Source organism: Arachis stenosperma, chromosome 1, assembly GCF_014773155.1.
Source record: "Arachis stenosperma cultivar V10309 chromosome 1, arast.V10309.gnm1.PFL2, whole genome shotgun sequence".
Taxonomy (NCBI): domain Eukaryota; kingdom Viridiplantae; phylum Streptophyta; class Magnoliopsida; order Fabales; family Fabaceae; genus Arachis; species Arachis stenosperma.
In genome coordinates, this window is record NC_080377.1 from 97314617 (window position 1) to 97333431 (window position 18815).

Sequence of the window (18815 nt, forward strand, 5' to 3'; positions counted from 1 at the left end):
GTGAAGGAGTGAAAGTGGGGTCTTGAGAGCGAGTTGATGGTCTAGGAAGCTTATGAATCTTTTCACGCAATGCTCTTTTAGCAATAACTTTCTTCCCCATTTAGTTAGAATTAGGCTTTTGATGGAAGAGAGGCAGTGGAGTGAGAGGGAAGAAACCGAAAGGTTTGAGGAGAAGTTATGGAGGAAAGAGAGGGAGTGTTGGTAACCGTACCCAAAAGTGGATTTCCAAAACCATGCAACTGCATCACTTTTTAAAATGACATGAAAAGACCTGACCTCATAAAAGAAAGATTTTATTTGTTTTAAAAAATTAAAACAGGAAATTAATTTTAAATTTTGAAAAAAAAAAACAAAAAAAATCAATCTGAAAATTTTTTTGGATAAAAAACATTAAATGAAAAATCCTTTTAAAAAAATTAAGCACTCAGCCCACCAAAAACAACAACAAAAAATGTAACATTCATATATGGGCCTAGAGATGGTTGGATTTAAGGAAACACATTGGACCACTTTAGATCTGATTTTAGAGTTGGCCCAGATTAACTTTCACTTGAAACAAGCCCAGATTTGAAGAAAACGTTCATCACCTGTCCAGAATTGTCTCACACCTGTTTATGAGACAAAAAGCTCCAACAAATACATCAGCATTTTTCAAATAAGGAATCATAACTCAAAATTCCTAGACAAGTCCTAAGCATGCAAAATCTATCCTCAGCTAATGGTTTTGTGAAAATATATGCTAATTGCTCCTCAGATTTAACAAATTGAATACTAATATCCTCCTTTTGGACATGTTCTCTTATTGAGTGAAATTTCACTTCAATATGCTTAGTTCTAGAGTGCAAAATTGGATTTTTAGAAATATTGATGGCACTCATATTATCACACATCAAGGGAATATTTTCAGTATTTAATTTGTAATCAGCAAGCTGTGTTTTTAACCATAAAAGCTGAGAATAACAAGAAGAAGCAGCTATATACTCAGCCTCTGCAGTGGATAAGGCCACTATTGGTTGCTTCTTACTTGATCAAACATTTAAGGACTTTCCAAGAAAACAACATAGACCTGAAGTGCTCCTTCTATCAACTCTATCACCAGCAAAATCTGCATCACAATAACCAATTGCAGAAAAATCATTGATCTTAGGATACCAAAGACCAAAATTGGATGTGCCATGAACATATCTAATGATCCTTTTAACTGCTAAAAGATGTGACTCTTTAGGTTTGGATTGAAACCTTGAACACAATCCAACACTTTGCACAATGTCGGGTCTAGAGGATGTTAAATACATAAGAGATCCAATCATTCCTCTATACCTAGTCTCATCTACATCTTTCTCAGTTTCTCCCTTATCTAATTTAGAATTAGGGTGTGGTGCACGAAATTGCAATCACACTTTTGCAATCCCGCACAACTAACCAGCAAGTGCACTGGGTCGTCCAAGTAATACCTTACGTGAGTAAGGGTCGATCCCACGGAGATTGTCGGCTTGAAGCAAGCTATGGTTATCTTGTAACTCTTAGTCAGGAGATTAGTAATTCTCAGGTTTAATTGTGAAAAGAAGAAGAACTTGATCCAGCCCCTTATCTACTCTCACCATTCTCCTATTAAAGGATTCAGGATCATCTTGTAGTTGAGGAAATTTGAAGACCTCTCTTATTTTGTCTAGATGGAAGTAAATAATTCTCCCTCTGACCATGGTTCTATAGGTATGAAAAGCGGTTCCAGTCATTCTCTGCTTATCTGTCAGCCACAGATTTGAGTAGAATTCCTGAACCATGTTTCTTCCAACCTTTGTCTCAGGGTTGGTTAGAACTTCCCATCCTCTGTTTCGAATTTGCTCTTGGATCTCAGGATATTCATCTTCTTTCAGATCAAATTTAACTTCCGGGATCACTGACCTTAGACCCATTATTTTGTGGTAATGGTCTGCATGTTCTTTGGTTAAAAACCTCTCTTGACTCCAAAGGTCCTTTGGAGCGTTCTCTTTCTTGCCTCTTGAATTGGTTTGTTTTCCTTTGGAAGCCATGATCTTGATGAGCCTTAGCTTAGTGATCACGAAAAAACACACCAAACTTAGAGGTTTGCTTGTCCTCAAGCAAAAAAAAAAAAAAAAAGTAAAGAGGAGAGAGAAGAGGAGAGCAAATTCGAATGGTGGGGAAAGGGGAATGGCCAAACGTGTATTTATAAGGAAGGGGGAGAGATTTCGAAAATTTTGAAGGGGATTTGAGAAGATATAGAAAGAATTTGAGAGATATTTGAGTTTTTGAAGAAGATTTGGAAAGGATTTGAAAGAGATTTGAGGAATGATTTTAATTTTTGAAAATTTGAAGGTGAATGATGAAAGTTTGAAATGTGTTTATGTAGAAAATTATGGATCAAAACAGGAAAGTTTGAAAAAATTTGAAGTGGAAAGCAAAATCTCTGTCCCCCACATATCTGGCGTTAAACGCCCAGAATGGTATCCATTCTGGCGTTTAACGCCCAAATGTTGGCCAATTTGGGCGTTTAACGCCCAGCCAGGTACCCTGGCTGGCGTTAAACGCCAGAAACCCCTTCATCACTGGGCGTTTTGCTAAATGCCCAGAATGCTGCACACCTAGCGTTAAACGCCTAGAATGGTGCCCATTCTGGCGTTTAACGCCCAAAATGGTACCTTTACTGGCGTTAAACGCCCAGAGTACCCCTTACTGGCATTTTTTCGCCAGCAAGCTCCTTTTCTCTGCTTTTTGCACTGAATCCTTCTGTAACTCTGTGAACTCCTTCAATTTTGATGATCACCCTTTGAGAATATGTATCAAACTTTTATTAAACAAAACAGATAACCTGCTAATGACTGGGTTGCCTCCCAGCAAGCGCTTCTTTATTGTCTTTAGCTGGACCTTTACTGAGATTTATTCAAGCCTCAGTTTTGAGCATTCTTGCTCAAAATTACTTTCAAGATAATGCTTGATCCTCTGTCCATTAACAATGAACTTTTTGTCAGAATCAATATCCTGAAGCTCAACATATCCATATGGTGACACTCCTGTAATCACATATGGACCCCTCCACCGGGATTTAAGTTTTCTTGGGAACAGTCTGAGCCTAGAGTTGAAGAGCAGAACTTTTTGTCCTGGCTCAAAGACTCTGGATGACAACTTCTTGTCATGCCACTTCTTTGCCTTTTCCTTATAAATTTTTGCATTTTCAAAGGCACTGAGTCTAAATTCATCTAGCTCATTTAGCTGGAGTAATCTTTTTTCACCAGCTAACTTAGCATCCAGGTTTAGGAATCTGGTCGCCTAGTAGGCTTTATATTCCAGTTCCATGGGCAGATGATAGGCCTTGCCATACACAAGTTGGTATGGAGAGGTTCCTATAGGAGTCTTGAATGCTGTTCTATATGCCCACAGAGCATCATCCAAGCTCTTTGCCCAATCCTTTCTACGGACAATTACAGTCCGTTCTAGGATTCTTTTTAGCTCTCTGTTAGAAACATCAGCTTGCCCATTTGTCTGTGAATGATACGGAGTTGCTACTTTGTGGCTAATTCCATATCGGACCATAGCAGAGTACAGCTGTTTGTTGCAGAAATGAGTGCCTCCATCACTGATTAAGACTCTGGAAACACCAAATCTGCTGAAGATGTATTTCTGGAGGAATTTCAGCACGGTCTTAGTATCATTAGTGGGTGTAGCAATTGCTTTTACCCATTTAGATATATAGTCCACTGCCACCAAAATGTAAGTGTTTGAGTATGATGGTGGGAACGGACACATGAAGTCAATACCCCATACATCAAACAATTCAATCTCCAAGATCCCTTGTTGAGGCATGGCGTACCCATGAGGCAAGTTACCAGCTCTTTGGCAACTGTCACAGTTACGCACAAACTCTCGGGCATCTCTATAGAGAGTAGGCCAGTAGAAGCCACATTGGAGGACCTTAGTGGCTGTTCGCTCACTTCCAAAATGTCCCCCATACTGTGATCCATGGCAATGCCACAGGATCTTTTGTGCTTCCTCTCTAGGTACACATCTGTGGATCATTCCGTCTGCACATCTCTTAAAGAGATATGGTTCATCCCATAGGTAGTACTTGGCATCTGAAATTAATTTCTTTCTTTGCACCCTGCTGTACTCCTGGGGTATGAACCTCACAGCCTTATAATTTGCAATATCTGCAAACCATGGAGCTTCCTAAATGGCAAAAAGTTGCTCATCTGGAAATATCTCAGAGATCTCAGTAGAAGGGAGGGACGCCCCAGCTACTGGTTCTATTCAGGACAGATGATCTGTCACTTGGTTCTCTGTCCCTTTTCTGTCTCTTATTTCTATATCAAACTCTTGCAGAAGCAGCACCCACCTTATGAGCCTGGGTTTTGAATCCTGCTTTGTTAGTAAGTATTTAAGAGCAGCATGGTCAGTATACACAATCACTTTTGACCCTACTAAATAGGATCTAAACTTGTCAATGGCATAGACCACTGCAAGTAACTCTTTTTCTGTGGTTGTGTAATTCTTCTGTGCGTCATTTAGAACACGGCTAGCATAATAAATGACGTGCAGAAGCTTGTTATGCCTCTGTCCCAACACTGCACCAATGGCATGGTCACTGGCATTACACATTAGTTCGAATGGCAATGTCCAGTCTGGTGTAGAGATGACTGGTGCTGTGACCAGTTTGGCTTTCAGGGTCTCAAATGCCTGCAGACACTGTGTGTCAAACACAAATGGTGTGTCAGCAGCTAGCAGGTTTCTTAGAGGTTTTGCAATTTTTGAAAAATCTTTTATAAACCTTCTGTAGAATCCTGCATGCCCTAGAAAGCTTTTGATTGCCTTAACATTGGCAGGTGGTGGTAATTTTTCAATTACCTCTACCTTTGCTTTATCCACCTCTATTCCCTTGCTTGAAATTTTGTGCCCAAGGACAATTCCTTCAGTCACCATAAAGTGACATTTCTCCCAGTTTAAGACCAGGTTAGTCTCTTGGCACCTTTTCAGGACAAGTGCTAGATGGTTAAGACAGGAGCTGAATGAGTCTCCATATACTGAGAAGTCATCCATGAAGACTTCCAGGAACTTCTCCACCATATCAGAGAAGATGGATAGCATGCATCTCTGAAAAGTTGCAGGTGCATTACACAGACCAAATGGCATTCTTCTGTAGGCAAACACGCCAGAAGGGCAAGTGAATGCTGTTTTCTCTTGGTCCTGAGGATCTACTGCAATTTGGTTGTAACCTGAATAGCCATCCAAAAAGCAGTAATAATCATGACCAACTAGTCTTTCTAGCATTTGGTCTATGAATGGCAAAGGAAAAGATCCTTTCTGGTGGCTGTATTGAGCCTTCTGTAGTCAATACACATACGCCACCCTGTAACTGTTCTTGTAGGAACCAGTTCATTCTTTTCATTATGAACCACTGTCATGCCTCCCTTCTTGGGGACAACTTGGACAGGGCTCACCCAGGGGCTATCAGAAATAGGATAAATAATCCCAGCCTCTAGTAATTTAGTGATCTCTTTCTGCACCACCTCCTTCATGGCTGGATTTAGCCGCCTTTGTGGTTGAACCACTGGTTTGGCATTATCCTCCAATAGGATCTTGTGCATGCATCTTGTTGGGCTAATGCCCTTAAGATCACTTATGGACCACCCAAGAGCTGTCTTGTGTGTCCTTAGCACTTGAATTAGTGCTTCCTCTTCCTGTGGATTTAGAGCAAAGCTTATGATTACTGGAAAAGTGTCACCCTCTCCCAGAAATGCATACTTCAGGGATGGTGGTAGTGGTTTGAGCTCAGGTTTGGGAGGCTTATCCTCTTCCTGAGAAATTTTCAAAAATTCTTTTGTTTCCTCTGGTTCCTCCTGATCAGGCTGAACATCCTTGAAGATGTCCTCTAGCTCTGATTCTAGACTTTCAGTCATATTGATCTCTTCCACCAAAGAGTCAATAATGTCAACGCTCATGCGGTCATTTGATGATGTGTCTGGATGCTTCATAGTTTTTACAGCATTCAACTTGAACTCATCCTCATTGACTCTCAGGGTTACTTCCCCTTTTTGTACATCAATGAGAGTTCATCCAGTTGCTAGGAAAGGTCTTCCTAGAATGAGAGTTGCACTCTTGTGCTCCTCCATTTCCAGCACTACAAAGTCAGTTGGAAAGGCGAATGGCCCAACCTTGACAATCATGTCCTCAATTATGCCCGATGGATATTTAATGGAGCCATCAGCAAGTTGGAGACATATCCGGGTTGGTTTGACTTCTTCAGTCAACCCAAGCTTTCTGATAGTGGATGCAGGTATAGATTTATACTTGCTCCAAGGTCACACAGGGCTGTCTTGGTGCAAGCACCTTCTAATGTGCATGGTATCATAAAGCTTCCTGGATCTTGAAGCTTTTCTGGTAAGCTTTTCAGAATGATTGCACTGCATTCTTCAGTGAGAAACACTCTTATGACTTAAGATCTCTTTCATGAACTTAGCATAAGAAGGTATTTGCTCAAGTGCCTCTGCAAACGGAATCTTTATTTCAAGAGTCCTTAGATAGTTTGCAAAGCGGGTAAATTTCTTATCCTGTTCCACTTGGCGGAGTTTTTGAGGATAAGGCATCTTGGCTTTATATTCTTCAACCTTAGTTGCTGCAGGTTTATTCCTTACAGAGGTGGTTGGAGAAGCCTTTTTAGAGGGGTTACTATCAGCACTCTCAGGTGTCTGATTCCCCATTGGCATTTGAATACCAGGATTGGGTGAGGAATGGGCGTTTAACGCCAACTTTTCCCCCTTTTCTGGCGTTTGAACGCCAGAACTGGGCAAGGAATGGGCGTTTAACGCCAGCTTTCCCCCCTTTTTTGGCGTTTGAATGCCAGGAGTATTCCTCTCTGGGCTCTTACTGTCCTCAGAGGGATTTTGGGCAGTGGTTTAGTTATCCTCTGTCAATTGTTCCTTTCTTGGCTTTTTTCTACTTTGAGTAGTGTTATTCAATGTCTTCCCACTCCTCAGTTGAACTGCTTGGCATTCTCCTGTTATCTGTTTAGATAACTACTATTTTGTCTGATTCAACTGTGATTCTATGTTCTCGTTGGCAATTTTAGTTTCTTGGAGCATCTCTTTAAATTCTGCCAATTGTTTTGTCATCAGGAGTAATTGCTGATTAAGCTCAAGAATCTGTTCTTGAGGATTAGGATCAGTAGCTACTGCCATAGCTTCTTCTTTTGTAGAGGGCTCACTGCTAGAGTACAAATGTTAATTTCTAGCAACAGTATCTATGAGTTCTTGAGCCTCTTCAATCGTCTTCCTCATATGTATAGATCCACCAGCTGAGTGGTCTAGAGACATCTGAGCTTTTTCTGTAAGCCCATAGTAGAAGATGTCTAACTGTACCCACTCTGAAAACATTTCAGAGGGGCATTTTCTTAGCATACCTCTATACCTCTCCCAGGCATTATAAAGGGATTCATTATCCTCTTGTTTAAAGCCTTGGATGTCGAGCCTTAGCTGTGTCATCCTTTTTGGAGGGTAAAATTGATTTAGGAATTTGTCTGATAACTGTCTCCATGTTTTTATGCTTGCTGTGGGTTGGTTATTCAACCACCTCTTAGCTTGATCTTTTACAGCAAACGGAAACAGTAATAATCTGTAGACATCCTGATCCACCTCTTTATCACGTACTGTGTCAGCAATTTGTAAGAACTGTGCCAGAAACTCAGTAGGTTCTTCCTGTGGAAGACCGGAATACTGGCAATTTTGCTGCACCATGATAATGAGTTGAGGGTTTAGCTCAAAGCTGCTTGCTTTAATGGGAGGTATACAGATGCTACTCCCATATGCAGCTGTAATGGGGTTAGCATATGACCCCAGAGTCCTTCTGGACTGCTCAATTCCACTTAGGTCCATGATGGAGAAAGGGAAATGATATGGATTCACAAGTAAAGTATAATATATATATATATATATATATATATATATATATATATATTTTTTTTTAATTTGACCGAAAATAATAAAATAAAACAAATGGAAAATAAAATCAAATTTCAAAAACTAAATCAATTAATTAATTAAAAAGATTTTGGAATTAGCAATTGAAAAGATATGATTGAAAATTATTTTGAAAAAGATTTGATTTTTTTTTTGAAATAAGGAAAAAGAAAAACAACAAAATGACACAAACTTAAAATTTTTAGAAAATCAAGCACAAATTTTCAAAAATTTTAAAGGAAAATACAAAGAAGACACCAAACTTAGAAATTTTAAAGATCAAGAAAGGACTAAGAACATGCAAATTCGAAAAATTAAAAGAAAACAAAAGCATGTAATTGACACCAAACTTAAAATATGAAACTAAACTCAAATAAAAGACTCTAAACCAACAAAAATAAAACAGTCCTAATCTAAGCAACAAGAAAAACCGTCAGTTGTCCAAACTCGAACAATCCCCGGCAACGGCGCCAAAAACTTGGTGCATGAAATTGCAATCACACTTTTGCAATCCCGCACAACTAACCAGCAAGTGCACTGAGTCGTCCAAGTAATACCTTACGTGAGTAAGGGTCGATCCCACGGAGATTGTCGGCTTGAAGCAAGCTATGGTTATCTTGTAACTCTTAGTCAGGAGATTAGTAATTCTCAGGTTTAATTGTGAAAAGTAGAAGAACATGAAATAAATACTTGTTTTGCAGTAATGGAAAACAGGTTGAGGTTTTGGAGATGCTCTATCTTCTGAATCTCTGCTTTCCTACTGTCTTCTTCTTCAAGCACGCAAGGCTCCTTTCATGGCAAGCTGTATGTAGGGTTTCACCGTTGTCAATGGCTACCTCCCATCCTCTCAGTGAAAATGTTCAACGCGCTCTGTCACAGCACGACTATTCATCTGTCGGTTCTCAATCAGGTCGGAATAGAATCCAGTGATTCTTTTGCGTCTGTCACTAACGCCCAGCCTTCAGGAGTTTGAAGCTCGTCACAGTCATTTAATCCTTAAATCCTACTCAGAATACCACAGACAAGGTTTAGACCTTCCGGATTCTCTTGAATGCCGCCATCAATTCTAGCTTATACCACGAAGATTCTGATTAAAGAATCCAAGAGATATCTACTCAATCTAAGGTAGAACGGAGGTGGTTGTCAGGCACACGTTCATAGGTGAGAATGATGATGAGTGTCACAGATTATCACATTTATCAAGTTTAGGAACAAGTGATATCTTAGAATAGAAGCAAGCATGATTGAATGAAAAACAGTAGTAATTGCATTAATCCATCAAGACACAGCAGAGCTCCTCACCCTCAACCATGGGGTTTAGAGACTCATGCCGGAGAAGATACAATAAGAAACGTGTAAAGTGTCATTAGATAGAGATACAGTATCAAAAGGTCCTATTAATAGTGAACTAGTAACCTAGGGTATACAGAAATGAGTAAATGACGTAAAAATCCACTTTCGGGGTCCACTTGGTGTGTGCTTGGGCTGAGCATTAAAGCTTTCATGTGTAGAGACTTTTTCTGGAGTTAAACGCCAGCTTTTATGCCAGTTTAGGCGTTTAACTCCAATTTTTGTGCCAGTTCCGGCGTTAAACGCCGGGAAATCTAAAGCTGATTTGCAACGCCGGTTTGGGCCATCAAATCTCGAGCAAAGTATGGACTATTATACATTGCTGAAAAGCCCAGGATATCTACTTTCCAACGCAATTGAGAGCGTGCCAATTGGGCTTCTATAGCTCCAGAAAATCCACTTCGAGTGCAGGGAGGTCAGAATCTAACAGCATCTGCAGTCCTTTTTAGCCTCTGAATCAGATTTTTGCTCAGGTCCCTCAATTTCAGCCAGAAAATACCTGAAATCACAGAAAAACACACAAACTCATAGTAAAGCCCAGAAAAGTGAATTTTAACTAAAAACTAATGAAAATGTAATAAAAACTAACTAAAACATACTAAAAACATACTAAAAACAATGCCAAAAAGCGTATAAATTATCCGCTCATCAGGGTGCATGGGAGTTCCCATGGGTTTGGCATTTTCCATACTAAATTTCTTAACTAATTACTTGGCATACTTCTCTTGATGAATGAAAATACCATTTTCAGTTTGTTTAATTTGCAGCCCAAGGAAAAAATTAAGTTCACCCATCATGCTCATGTCAAATTCACTTGTCATGAGTTTTTCAAATTTAGAACAAAGAGATTCATTTGCTGATCCAAAATAATGTCATCAACATATATTTGGACTAGAATAAAAGACTCATTAGAACTTTTGATAAATAGAGTTGTGTCTGTGGTGCCTCTTTGAAAACTATTTTTCAAAAGAAAAGAGCTAAGTCTCTCATACCAAGCTCTAGGAGCTTGTCTTAAACCATAAAGAGCTTTAGATAATTTGAAAACATGATCAGAATGCTCTTTATTTTCAAAACCAGGTGGCTGCTCCACATACACTTCTCTATCTATCACACCATTCAAAAATTCACATTTCACATCCATTTGATATAATTTAAAACCACAAAATGCAGCATAGGCTAAGAGAAGTCTTATGGCTTCCATTCGGGCAACAAGGGCAAAGGATTCATCAAAGTTTATTCCTTCTTCTTGGTCATATCTTTGTGCCACAAGCCTTGCCTTGTTTCTTGCAATACTGCCATCTTCTCCTAACTTGTTCCGAAATATCCACTTGGTGCCGGTCACTTTCTTTCCACTCGGCCTTGGAACCAAAGTCCACACTTGGTTCTTCTCAAACTCAAGAAGCTCATCCTCCATTGCTTTAACCCAAGAAGGGTCACTAAGGGCTTCCTTGATATTTTAAGGCTCTATTTGTGAGAGAAGGGCAATGTTTGAACCTTCATTTGCCCTTTTAGTGGATGACCGAGTTCTAACCCCTTGAGAGACGTTCCCAATGACAAATTCCTCTGGATAATTCTTCAAGAATCTCTATTCACGAGGTCTGGTGGACTTGGAGGTTGATTCAGTTACCAAGGGATTTTGGGTGCTGCTGTCTTCAGGATCTCCCTCAGATTCATGAGACAAAATGGAATTGTCTCTCGAAGTTTTAACAGCTACAGTTTCTGGGTCATGTTGAGCAGAATTTCTATTTTCTTGATTTTGCCCAGTTTCAACTTCCTTTTGAGCTTGATTTTCTGCATCATAATCTTCCAAAATGCTTTGCACCAAGTTAGTATCACAAAATGTAACATGTATGGACTCCTCAATAATCCTAGTATCTTGATGATAAACCCTATATGCTTTACTAGTTGTGGAATATCCTACGAACAAACACTCATAAGCCTTTGGATCAAATTTACCCAAATTATCCTTGTTATTTAAAACAAAATATTTGCATCCAAAGATGTGTAAGTAGTCTAAGTTTGGTGGGTAGCCTTTCCAAAGTTCATAAGGGGTTTTCTTCAAAAATTTCCTTATGATTGTTCTATTCAAAATATGGCAAGCCGTGTTGACTGCTTCAGCCCAAAGGAATTTTGGAACATTACTCTCACAAAGCATAGCTCTTGTCATCTCTTGTATGCTTCTATTTCTTCTTTCCACAACACCATTTTGTTGTAGTGTTCTTGGACAAGAGAAGTTGTGAGATATTCCAAATTCCTTACAAAAGGATTCAAATAAATTATTTTCAAATTCATTTTCATGATCACTCCTTATAGAGGAGATTTTTAAATCCTTTTTATTTTAAATTTTCTTGCAAAAAGATTCAAAGGCCGAAAATGCTTCATTTTTGTGTGTAAGAAATAAAACCCAACCAAACCTAGTATAGTCATCCATAATTACTAAACCATAATGTTTACCACCTAGGCTTTGAGTTCTTGTTGGACCAAATAAATCAATGTGTAGCAACTCAAGTGGTCTTTTAGTAGAGATGTCTTCCTTTGGTTTAAAAGAACTTTTTGTTTGTTTTCCCATTTGGCAAGCATCACAAGTGATGTCTTTGTCAAACTTTATCAACGGAAGACCTCTTACTAATTCTTTCTTTACAAGTTTGTTTATTTGAAACATACTTGCATGGCTCAATCTCTTGTGCCATAACCACTTTTCAGATTCTTTAGAGTGAAGACAAGTTACATTTTGATCCTTTAATTCATCAAGAGTAAGTCCATACATATTATTAAAATACTTGGCAACAAACATTACTTCATTTTTCTTTTCATTTACAACACAGCATTCAAATCTTTTGAAAGTCACTAAATATCCTAAATCATACAGCTGACTTATACTCAAAAGATTATGTTTCAAACCACATACCAAAAGTACATCATCAATGAAAGTAGATTGCTCATTACCTACTTTTCCAACAGCAATGATTTTACCTTTACCATCATCTCCAGAGGTCACAAAACTTCCATCATACTTGTTTAGTTTGATGAAGTAGGTTGACCTTCCAGTCATGTGCCTTGAACATCCACTATCCATGTACCACATGTCCTTTTTGTTCTTGGATGCTAGGCAAATCTTCATGAAGAGTTTCAAGTAGCCTTAGGTATCCAAATTAATTTGGATACTTTGAAGTTAATCCATCTTGGTTGCCCAAGTGCATTGAAATCACAAACAACATTGTAAACTTTGTTTCCTACAACTCTCTTTTCAATGAAGCATTGTGCATATGAGTGACCAAATTTCTTGCAATTAACACAATGATTTTTTTATGTGTGTTGCTGAAATTGAGGTGAGTTATATTGCTTGAAGTGATTAAATGGTTGAAATTTTCTAGTTTTTGGAGGAGATGAATTTCCTTTTACAAACTGATTTTTGTTATAATTATTTCTCTTTGCAAAAATATTTTCACCAAAATTTTTGAAACTCTTTGGATTTTTCGAAAATGAGGTTTTGTTGTAGAAAATTGGTTTCTTGAAAGCAGCTTCATTTTTCGAAATGTAACCCAAACCTGGCCTATTTGAAGTAGGTTCGGTTCTTGGTGAAGGTTCAGTTTCGCTTGTGTGAATTTCATCAAATTTCTCCTCAAGTGTAAGAACATACCCAATACCAGATTTGTTAGATGTGTTTTTTGTATTTGATGAAGAAGCCACAAACTTTATAGAGAAAATATTTGAAACTGCATCTTCCTTGGCTATGTAACCTAAACCAGATTTTCCAAACAATGGTCTTTGACTTGCGAGTAATTTGTCCAAGTTACTTGAACCTTGAGCAAATTTTGCTAAGTCACCATTCAGCCTTTTAATCATATCATTTAATCTTTTATTTTCAGCAATTAACTCATGAGAAGGATCCATGATGTACTTTCCTTTTAATTTTTCAAGTTCAGATTTTAAAAATCTATTTTCTTCAACAATGTCCAAAGCACATTCAGTTTCCTTTACTTTTTCTTTTAAAAAATCATTTTCAGCTCTTAACACATCTCTTTCAGATCTGCACTCATTGTATTTATCTAGCGGTTTTGATGTATTTAAGGTGAGATCATCAATAATAGCATGTAAATCATCTATGGTTAAATCATAGTAATTTACCTCATCAAGATTGTTGTTTCTAGCCATGAAACAATCTTTGTCTTCACCTTCAGATTCTTCTTCTTCATTTGAGTCATTTTCAAGATCCTCCCAAGCTGCCATGAGTACTCTCTTCCTTTCCTTCTTTCCTTTGTCCTCCTTCTTGAGCTTTGGATAGTTTAACTTGAAGTGTCCAACCTCCTTGCAGTGATGGCACGTTGATGAGCGGATATTTTATACGCTCTTTGGGGTAATTTCATGTAGATTTTAGTATGTTTTAGTTAGTTTTTAGTATAATTTTAATAGTTTTTAGGCAAAATTCATATTTCTGGACTTTACTATGAGTTTGTGTATTTTTCTGTAATTTCAGGTATTTTCTGGCTGAAATTGAGGGAGCTGAGCAAAAATCTGATTTAGGCTGAAAAAGGACTGCTGGTGTTGTTAGATTTTGACCTCCCTGCACTCGGAATGGATTTATGGAGCTACAGAAGTCCAATTGGTATGCTCTTAATTGGGTTGGAAAGTAGACATCCAGGGCTTTCTAGCAATATATAATAGTCTATACTTTGCACGAAGATAGACGACGTAAACTGGCATTCAATGCCAGTTCCATGTTGTAGTCTGGAGTTCAGCGCCAGAAACAGGTTGCAAGTTGGAGTTCAACGCCAGAAACAGGTTACAACCTGGCGTTCAACTCCAGAAACAGCCCAGGCACGTGAGAAGCTTAAGTCTCAGCCCCAGCACACACCAAGTGGGCTTTAGAAGTGGATTTCTGCACTATCTATCTTAGTTTACTCATTTTCTGTAAACCTAGGTTACTAGTTTAGTATTTAAACAACTTTTAGAGACTTATTTTGTATCTCATGACATTTTTAGATCTGAATTTTATACTCTTTGACGGCATGAGTCTCTAAGCTCCATTGTTAGGGGTGAGGAGCTTTGCAGCGTCTCAATGAATTAATGCAATTATTTCTGCTTTCCATTCAAACATGCTTGTTCCTATCTAAGATGTTCATTCACGCCTCACTATGAAGAAGGTGATGATCTGTGACACTCATCACCTTCCTCAATCCATGAACGTGTGCCTGACAACCACCTCCGTTCTACATTAGATTGAATGAATATCTCTTAGATTTCTTAATCAGAATCTTCGTGGTATAAGCTAGAATTGTTGGTGGCATTCATGAGGATCCGGAAAGTCTAAACCTTGTCTGTGGTATTCCGAGTAGGATTCTGGGATTGGATGACTGTGACGAACTTCAAACTCGCGAGTGTTGGGCGTAGTGACAGACATAAAAGGATCAATGGATCTTATTCCGACATGATCGAGAACCAACAGATGATTAGCCGTGCTGTGACAGAGCATTTGGACCATTTTCACTGAGAGGATGGGAAGTAGCCATTGACAACAGTGACTCCCTACATACAACTTGCCATGGAAAGAGCCTTGCATTTATGAAAGTGAGGAAGCATTATGTTACAGGAATTCAGAAGATGAAGCATCTCCAAAACCCCAACATATTCTCCATTTTTGAGTAACAATTATTTATTTTATGCCCTTTCACTTTTTACAATTAAAACTAAAAATTATTATTGATATTATATCCTGGCTAAGAATAATAAGATAACCATAGCTTGCTTCAAACCAACAATCTCCGTGGGATTCGACCCTTACTCACGTAAGGTATTACTTGGAGTCTTGGACGACCCAGTGCACTTGCTGGTTAGTTGTGCGAAGCTGTGAGAAATAGTCCATTAATATTGGCATACACAATTTTGTGCACCAAGTTTTTGGCGCCGTTGCCGGGGATTGTTTGAGTTTGAACAACTGACGGTGAATCTTGTTGCTTAGATTAGGAAAAATTTATCTTTTTTACTAGAATTGCATCTTTTATTATCCCTTGTAAAAAAAATTTCAAAAATATTAGTTTTCTTTATTAATTTTTAGTTTTTCTATGAATTTAGTGTCATGTTTTAAGTTTGGTGTCAATTGCATGTTCTTTATTTTTCCTTGATCTTCAAATTTTTCGCGTCAAATTTTCTTGTTTGATCTTTGGTTTTTCCTTTTTTGTGTATTTTTTGTGTTTTCCTTGTGCAAGTTCAAAATATTAGTTTTCAAAAAAAAATTATTTTTATTTATTAAAAATACCTCTTTAAATCACGTTACATTTATAGCTCAATTGGCTAGAGCGTTGGTTTATGTTCTTGGTAATTGGGTATCTTCTTTTTAAAATTTTTTTCAAAAATAATTTTTCTTTGATTGAATCTTGTGCCAAACTTTAAGTTTGGTGTTTTCTTGTTAATTTTCTTTAATTTTCGAAGATTTATTTTGGTTTTCTAAAAATTTTAAGTTTGGTGTTCTTTCTTTTGTCCTTGTTGTTCTTGTGATTCTTCAAGGTGTTCTTGAGTCTTTCTTGTGTTTTGATCTTAAAATTTTTAAGTTTGGTGTTCCTTGGGGTTTTTCCTCCAAAATTTTCGAAGACAAGGAGCATTAGATCTAAAAATTTTTAAGTCTTGTGTCTTTTGTGTGTTTTTCTCTTTCATCATAAAATTCAAAATTCAAAAGAATATCTTTTCTAACTATTTTTAAGCCATATTTTCGAATTTTTTTTTTATAAAAATTCAGATTTCAATTTCAAAATTTTTCAAATCTCATCCTTTTAAGATTTTTTTTAAAAATTATATCTTTTTCGAATATATCCTAACCACTTTCTCTCTCCTCACTTTTTCAAAAATCTTCATAAAATATTTTTAAATATTTTTATTTTTATTTATTTTTATTTTTATTGTCGTCTTTATTTTATCTTATTTTATTATTATTATTTTGAAATTTTTATATATAATAAAATAAATTCACATCATCTCCCTTTCTCCATCATGGACCTAAGTGAAAATGAACAGTCCAAAAGGACTCTGGGGTCATATGCTAACCCCACTACTGCTTCATATGGGAGTAGTATATGTATACCCTCCATTGGAGTTAGTAGTTTTGAGTTGAATTCTCGGCTCATTATCATGGTGCAGCAAAGTTGCCAGTATTTCGGTCTTCCACAAGAAGAGCCTACAGAGTTTCTGGCATAATTTTTACAAATTGTTGACACAGTACATGATAAGGAAGTAGATCAAGATATCTACAGATTATTACTGTTTCCATTTGCTGTAAAAGACCAAGCTAAGAGGTGGTTAAATAACCAACCTAAGGACAACATAAAGACATAGAAATAGCTATTAGAAAAATTCCTGAATCATTATTTTCCTCCAAAATGGATGACACAGCTAAGACTGAGCATCCAAGGCTTCAAACAAGGAGATAATGAATCCCTTTATGATGCTTGGGAGAGATACAAAGAGATGCTAAGAAAATGCCCCTCTGAAATGTTCTCAGAGTGGGTGCAGTTAGACATCTTTTATTATGGGCTTACAGAGAAAGCTCAAATTTCTCTAGACCACTCAACTGGTGGATCTATACACATGAGAAAGACAATTGAAGAAGCTCAAGAGCTCATTGATACAGTTGCCAGAAATCAGCATCTGTACCTAAGCAGTGAACCTTCCATCAACGAAGAGGCTAAAACAGTAACTGCTGAAATCAATCCTACAGAACAAGTTACTGAATTCAATTAGCAATTGGATTTTCTAACAAAACAGCTAGCCGAATTCAAGGAGATACTACAAAAAACAAGAATGGCTAATATGAATATGGAAGTACAGTTGAAGCAAACAGAACAGCAATTATCAAAACAAATAACAGAAGAGTGCCAAGCAGTTCAATTAAGAAGTGGAAAAACATTAAATACCTCACTTCAAGATAACAGGAAGCCAAGAAATGAGCAAACTAACCAAAATCCCTCTGAGGACAGTAAGAGCCCAGAGAGGAATAATTCTGGCGCTCAAACGCCAGAAAATGGGTGGAAAGCTGGCGTTGAATGCCCAAACCATGGTCAGTCCTGGCGTTCAACGCCAAAAACAAGCAAGGAATTGGCGTTGAACGCCCAAAGGAAGCACAGTTCTGGCGTTCAGATGCCAGAAACAGATAAGGAGTTGGCGTCAAACGCCACTCCAGCTTTCACTCCTGGCATTCAAATTCTAGTGGGAGATCAGACACATACAAGTGCTGATAACAACCCTTCTAAAAAGGCTTCTCAACCCACGGCTGTAGGCAATAAACCTGCAGCAACTAAGGTTGATGAATACAAAGCCAAAATGCCTTATCCTCAAAAACTCCGTCAAGTAGAACAGGATAAGCAATTTGCTCGCTTTGCAGACTATCTCAGGACTCTTGAAATAAAGATTCCGTTTGCAGAAGCACTTGAGCAAATACCCTCTTATGCTAAGTTCATAAAAGAGATCTTAAGTCATAAGAAGGATTGGAGGGAAACTGAAAAAGTTTACCTCACTGAAGAATGCAGTGCAGTCATTCTGAAAAGCTTACCTGAGAAGCTTAAAGATCCCGGAAGCTTTATGATACCATGCACATTAGAAGGTAGTTGTACCAAGCAAGCTCTATATGATCTTGGGGCAAGTATCAACCTAATACCTGCATCTACTATCAAAAAGCTTGGATTGACTAATGAAGTCAAACCAACCCGGATATGTCTCCAACTTGCTGATGGTTCCATTAAACATCCATCAGGCGTGATTGAAGACATGATTGTCAAGGTTGGGCCATTTGCCTTTTCCATTGACTTTGTGGTGCTAGAAATGGAGGAGCACAAGAGTGCAACTCTCATTCTAGGAAGACCTTTCCTAGCTACTGGACGAACCCTCATTGACGTCTAAAAAGGGGAAGTAACCCTAAGAGTCAATGAGGACGAGTTTAAGTTAAATGTTGTCAAAGCTATGTAGCATCCAGACATCCAAAATGACTGCATGAGCATTGATATTATTGACTCTCTAGTAAAAGAGGTCAATATGACTGAGAGTCTCGAATCAGACCTAGAGGATATCTTTAAAGATACTCAGCCTGATCTGGAGGAACCAGAGAGAATAATAGAATCTCTGAAAATCCCTCAGGAAGAGGAGAAACCCCTAAACCCGAGCTCAAACCATTACCGCCATCCTTGAAATACACATTTCTGGGAGAAGGTGACACTTTTCCTGTAATCATAAGCTCTACCTTAGAGCCATAGGAAGAGCAAGCACTAATTCAAGTGCTAAAGACACACAAGACAGCTCTTGGATGGTCCATCAGTGATCTTAAGGGCATTAGTCCAGCCAGATGCATGCATAAGATCCTATTGGAGGATGATGCTAAGCCAGTGGTTCAACCGCAGAGGCGGCTGAATCCAGCCATGAAGGATGTGGTGTAGAAGGAGGTCACTAAATTACTAGAGGCTGGGATTATTTATCCTATTTCTGATAGCCCCTGGGTAAGCCCTGTCCAAGTCGTCC